This window comes from Nematolebias whitei, chromosome 2, assembly GCF_014905685.2.
Source record: "Nematolebias whitei isolate Nwh7 chromosome 2, NemWhi1, whole genome shotgun sequence".
NCBI lineage: Eukaryota > Metazoa > Chordata > Actinopteri > Cyprinodontiformes > Rivulidae > Nematolebias > Nematolebias whitei.
The window spans coordinates 48,777,237-48,783,696 of record NC_056499.1 but is presented as its reverse complement, the minus strand read 5'-3'; the positions used below and the strand labels follow the sequence as shown (position 1 = coordinate 48,783,696).

General features: G+C 39.5%; 1 non-coding gene across 1 annotated transcript; it reads right to left on the bottom strand.

Annotated features, from left to right (window-relative positions):
- Window positions 1-3,614: 3,614 nt before the first annotated feature.
- trnaa-ugc lies at window positions 3,615-3,686 on the bottom strand. The gene has a single exon. It is a non-coding gene; the product is annotated as a tRNA-Ala (tRNA).
- Between the last annotated feature and the right edge of the window lie 2,774 nt (window positions 3,687-6,460).

The following is a 6,460-nucleotide window of genomic DNA, read 5'->3' as shown; positions in this document are numbered from 1 at the left end:
CCGCCGAGTGATTCGAAGCTCATTTTCTGTGAAACTTGTCTGTTATTATTTTCATATTTTGCCAAATTAATGTAAATGTTTGATGTTAAACTTTGATTCTGAAAATAAATGACCGCATTCATTTGATGGGTCAAAGATAAATGACGTCTCTCGTTACATTTCTGTTAAATTCAAGGCACGACATTACACAGTCAGAAAGATGAGGAACTCGTGAAAAAGTATGCGCATATATCTCATATATTGTCATACTACACTAGCATAGTTAGCAGGTAGCAAAGTGACGGCTGATATTTTACTATTTGAAAACCGCAACAGTTTCTTGGCATATAAACTGCCTTTGATTGGACGTCAGTGAAACAATATGTTGTTGTCCACTCCAGATTAAACACTCGGCACTCACTACATTTTTCTTTTCTTAAGCTCGTTTTTACAGAAGAGTTTGTAGGGCAAAGTGAAAATAAAAGCAAAGAAGAAGAAATTACTTCTTCTCCACTGTTACTTTGCCTCTAATACAGGCCAGTGTCTGTAGTGCGCCTCTACTGGGGAAATGCAGGAACTACAGGTAAGACTACACCAGTTGTTTTTTCCTATTGTGGGCAGCTGTGGCTGAGTGGTTAGAGCAGTCATCCTCCAATGTGAGAGTTGGGGGTTCAAATCCAACAGCAGTCACATGTCGAAGTGTCCCTGGGCAAGACACTGAACCCAGGGGCGGACTGGGACAATAATCCAGGCCGGGAATTTTGATACCATCCCAGGCCACCACCACCTGATTAACGCAAACCACCAAGACTGAGTTCAATTGAGCGCACTTTGAATGCATGTTGTTTGCACACGTCTAACTGAGTTTTCACTTATTGACTATTTATATGTATTGGCTATTCATATAACAAAAAAAAAGGTCTTAATCTCAACGGAACTTTACCTGGTAAAATAAAGTTTAAATAAAATATTGTAATACAAGGATTTTAATATTCAGATAATTTATTGGAGTAATGAAGGGTATACACAAAATATCCTCAATAATCCAGGTAGAAATTCTAAAAAAGTTAAGTCAGGTCCTCTGAACAGATTTAAAAAAAAAACAACTTGTTGAAACGTTTAGTCTTTAATCCAAAAGACTGTCAGTTTGAGAAGCTGCAACAAACTTAGTTTCAAATAGTCTCTTTTCATAGTGGATCAACCAGTTTGTTGCTGACATCCAGAACTAGCTGTTAACATGATAAAGGAGGACCATCATCAGCCTAACAATGGATCGTTAGTGCTCTAGGCTGTTTGCTATTCACAGGGGGCTGAGAGATACCAGCAATAACAGCATTGTAAGAGGGCTACAGTTGGACACAGAGGCCTCTGTCCCTGTTTAATGATGGATGAGTTCTCATCACAAAGATGGCTTCCTTTACTCCTCTCTCAAACCAACACTTCTCTCTATCAAGGATGAGCACATCTTCATCCCTGAAAGTGACTGCTGGCCTGCAGATGAGTGTAAACCACAGAGTTCTCCTGGCCTGATGATGTTGCTCTTTGGCCCAGCACAGAAGAGCAACATCTTCAGGCCAAGACTCGGCAGTTTACACTCATCTGCAGGCCAGCAGTCACTTTCAGGGATGAAGATGTGCACATCCTTGATAGAGAGGAACTATGGTTTGAGAGAGGAGTAAAGGAAGCCATCTTTGTGAAAAGAAACCATTGTTAGGGGTTGTTAGGCTGCAGGTCTTCCTTATGTTAACAGCTAGTTCTGGATGTTAACAACAAACTGGTTGATCCACTATGAGAAGAGGCTATTTGAAACTGAGCTTGTTGCAACTCCTCAGACTGAACTTAGTTTTTTGGATTAAAGACAAAAGTTTCAACAAGTTTTTTTTTTATTTGTCCAGAGGACCTGACTTAACTTTTTTAGATACAAAAAAATCTGAATTCCTAGACATTTCAACATTAAACTTTTTTCAGATCCTAACCCATATTATAAAATTTGCAATATTCTTTGTAAAAACTTAAAAACATTTGTTATATTAAGTCAGTTTGGCCCACTTAGGTCCCTCAAAGTGAAGCTAGCATGTGGATATTAAGCTGTGCTGATAAACTGTGCCAGAGTTCAATTTTTTCAACACAAGTGTTTCTCTTACCTGCTCCATTACGAACAAACATTAATTTATAGCACTTAGCAGCATCCGCGGCCAGAGCTTTTCTCTTTTTTATCCTCTCTCTCTCTGCTCCACCTTTCCTCTTCTTTGGCTGTCTCTGTTGCTCCATTCTACAACTCAGAGATGCACGCACCGCGCGCCAACACCGTCGGGAGCGCGAGTCCTAGGGCGGGGAGGGGAGCGGGCGCAATGTGTGTGTGTGTGTCTCTGCTCTGTGAGTGACACACAGAAAAGGAAGGGAGGGGGCCGGCCCGGCCGGGGGATGTGCCAGGCTTTCTCTGTCGCTGCAGTGCAGCGTGAGACCTGAGCCCAGGCAAAAGTGAATTGTTTATTTAAAATAATAAAGTCCGTGCGACCCGAACCGAGCCTTTAGTCCCGTTCCTCGGCAACCAGGCCACCGGGAAGTGTCCCGGTCTTGTGACCGGCGCTCCCGATGGCCAGTCCGCCTCTGACTGAACCCCTCGTTGCCTCTGATGTGTGTCCCATCGGTGTATGAATGTGATGAAAGCTCTGATTAGTCTCTTTAGAATGATTTGTTCAATTAGCTTTGTAGAGATCTAGTAGAGTGCTGTGTGAATGGGTAAATGAGGCACAGATTGTTGTGTAAAGCGCTTTGAGTATCTCACTAAGATAGAAAGGTGCTATAAGTACAGTCCATTTATCTATTAAATGCAATTTTTTTTTTAAATATAATTTGGACCAGTGGCATTTTTAACCTCTTTTGGGGAGAGCTTAAGCACTCCTAAAATTTAACTCAGCACCCTTGAAAAATAAAGTAAAATTTTTTTATAAAAAAAACACTTTTTTTTTTAATTGTCCAAATTGTGGACAATTTCAGCGAGCCAATTAAAAAGCTTAATGGGCCATATACGGCCCGCGGGCCGGGGTTTGCCCATGCCTGGTCCAGAACAATGTGGAGGATATTATAGTCTGATATTCCACTGATATTCAGAGGAAACAGTTATTGTCTTTATTTGTCATATGCAGGTCAACAATGCAATGAAATGTTCAGGATGAGAAGAACTGATTCGACTCACTTAACAAAAAACAAAACAACAAAACAAACAAACAAACAAGAAATACTAAAGCATGCAATAAGGGTACAAAAAAGTGAAAAAGAAAAATGTTATTTATAAGGTCCCAAAGAAATATACCATAGTAACCAACATGGTAGAATATAACAATGCAAATAGGATGGATTTGAATGAATAAGTATTTCAAGGTCGTAATATAAGATTAAATATGCATGATATATACTGCACATACTGTAACTAATATAAACTACATGGGTTATCGCACGTAGTGAGTGACGTTGAGATGAATTATGATGATAAGGTAGTGACATACATGATACAGCAACAACAAACATATTAGTTGTCACAGATGTGGCTTGGTGCAATGTTATTGTAAATATTTCAGTATTACTGTCAGTTGTTGAGTAATCTGACAGCTTGTGGATAATAACTGAAACACTGGAGATGCTGGGGATTGAACCCAGGACCTCATACATGCAAAGCATGCGCTCTACCACTGAGCTACATCCCCACACAAGATGATCCACAAAGTCTTACAGTTTCCAGGTCTCTGTCAGATAAGGCTGTGCACCTGGCTCATGACACACCAGGAAGTGAGTCATATTGAACAACGTCTCAGAAAACGTTACTGGTGGCCACATATAGACATTTTGGTCTACACAGTCTTGTCGTCGTACACTGTCTGACGGGCATGTGACAAATGTGAAAGTGTTTCACCAATTACAGCATGTCAAGTTTCCAGTGTCCAGTTCAACACATTGCTGCTGATGTCGTGTTCCTTGTTGACACAGTGCTTATGGTTGCAGCTTTTCCATCAGCTGTGGATTATTTTAGTGAATGGCTTGAAGTAGCACTTACAGTATGATGTTCTAACAAACACTGCCATGGCACTTAATGTCTGTTTTCTCATGAAGGAAACCCTCGTACAATCTCAACTGATAATGGACCACAGTTTACATCTTCTGCTTTTGCATACTTTGAACATGTATGTTGCACTAACAACGTTAATAAGAACAAATGTTTACCATGGTGCCATCCTCCATCTACAAAATGTACTGCCCGTCCAGGACCTGCTGCTCAGTAAAGCACCACCCCGACAGCCAAACATCTGCTCTCTGATTGGATTGTTAAATTTGTGATTGACATGACTTTGACCAATCAGCTCAGAGAAAGAAACCACCCATCATACTTTGTACTTGATAAGTTAGGGAACTTGAGAGCAGAGTTTTACATCTAGTTTTTTGATTTGTATCTGTAAACAAATGTGAACAACAAAAAACAACAACTTTGTAACTTGTGCAATTATTTTAACGAATACAAATCTTTTTGACACGCACACATTCCTATCTGCACATGCTCAAAGCACAAAATCTCAGCAATTTTATTTTACAAGGTTACAAAACCTAATTCACAAACACAGTCTGATTTACAAGCACAAAATAAATATGGCTGGAATTTATGTCCATAATACGTAATACAGGGCGACGTATTTTGGTGTATTGGCTCAGATACTGTAGAGTTTTAATGTCATTTCCTACTTTATTATAATCACCACAATAGAAATAAAACAAATATAAAAATATAACACCTGCTGCAAAAGCATTTAGCAATTAATAAAACGAAATAAATGTACCATCATATAATATAACATGTTAATCATCATGCAGCAAAAGCAAATGTGAGAAAATCTAAAAGGATCCCAATGAGAGAAAAGAGCACCTAAAACTAGAGATTACTGTCCTGGGATTATTAGGATTATTCATGGAGCAGAGAAAATTAAGATGTTTTTTCCACGTCTGCACATTTCTGTCATATTTCTGAGCCTCCTTAGAAACTGGTTCAGCTGTAACTGGGTGGGTTTGTGTTTCAGGTGCCTTTCTTCAACATGGTGTGTGACCAGGCTCACGGTGGGGGTCACTGCGAGATGCTGGTGGGCTACTCAGCAGTCTACAGAGTCTGCTTTGGCACTTCCTGTTTCTACTTGATGATGGCGATCTTCCTCATCGACGTCAAGTCCAGTCACGACTTCAGAGCGCTCATACACAACGGGTCGGTCCCATTTAGATTTGACACCAGCAGCAGGTTTCACCTTGTTTTGTTTTCGTCAGAAGAAGACATGTTAAAATAACACACCACAAATAAAGTTAATATCTGTTTCAAATCCCAAATTAATCTAAAATTATAGAAATATTGAACAAATGGACTCTTTGGCTGCATCAGGACACTGAAGGCCGTGCTAATCCCTTCTTTAAATACTTCCCTGCGCTCTGTGAAGAGAACATCCGGCTCACCTGACCAGGTCTGAGTCTATTTAAAGCTCTTTGTTGTGGCACTTTCCATTGTTGCAGTTGTTCAGCGCTGTGATGCAGCTCGGATTAGGATTTGACAGACTGCTTCACGGCTCCTCTCTACAATAAGCGTCCTATTAGGTTGCAGCTCAGAGTGGTTTAATGTGAAGTGGACATTAAATGGTCTGGTCACCAGATGAAACCACGCAAGACCAGAAACAGACACGTTAGATTCACATTCACTGTCGCTGCTTCAACATTCACCTCCAAAATCTCCAGAATGTCTAATTTAAAATACTGGAGAATTAAAAAATAAAACAGATCTTCACATTTTCAGAAGCTAAAACATCTTTCTCTCTTGTTGACTTGAAAGTGCAATAAAAAAAGTGACAGTCTTACAACATAGTGGATGTTTGAACAAGCTGCTGAATGATAGGCTTTAAGGCTACAGAAATATATTTTTGATGTCCTCCAATAAGTGACAAAGTTTTTTTTTCTAAGTCAAATAAGTTATTACATCACAACGTTACATCTAAATACTTATCTGGTTGTTTCCACAGGAAATTATACATTATATATCAGGAATATCTAATGAGTTATAATAATAAATGACTAAAAATCTTAAAGATAACCAGTTGTACAGAGCCTTAAGGAGCTTTAAATGTTTATATTTGAAGGTTGATGGATGGATTTGACTTAACGGTTTAGACAACTGCCATATTTTCCGGCATATAAATCGCTTCGGATTATAAATTGCATCAGTCAAAAAAAACATTATGAAGAGGAAAAAAACAAGTTGCTTCAGCGTATAAATCACATTTATTATCCTCTGACACGTTGCGTTTATTTAATGGTCAAAACAGCTTCATTTCACCTGGGCAGTGGCGCCATCCTTCCTTCCATCCATCCATCCATCCATCCATCCATCCATCCATCCATCCATCCATCCTTCCATCCATCCATCCATCCATCCATCCATCCATCCATCCATCCATCC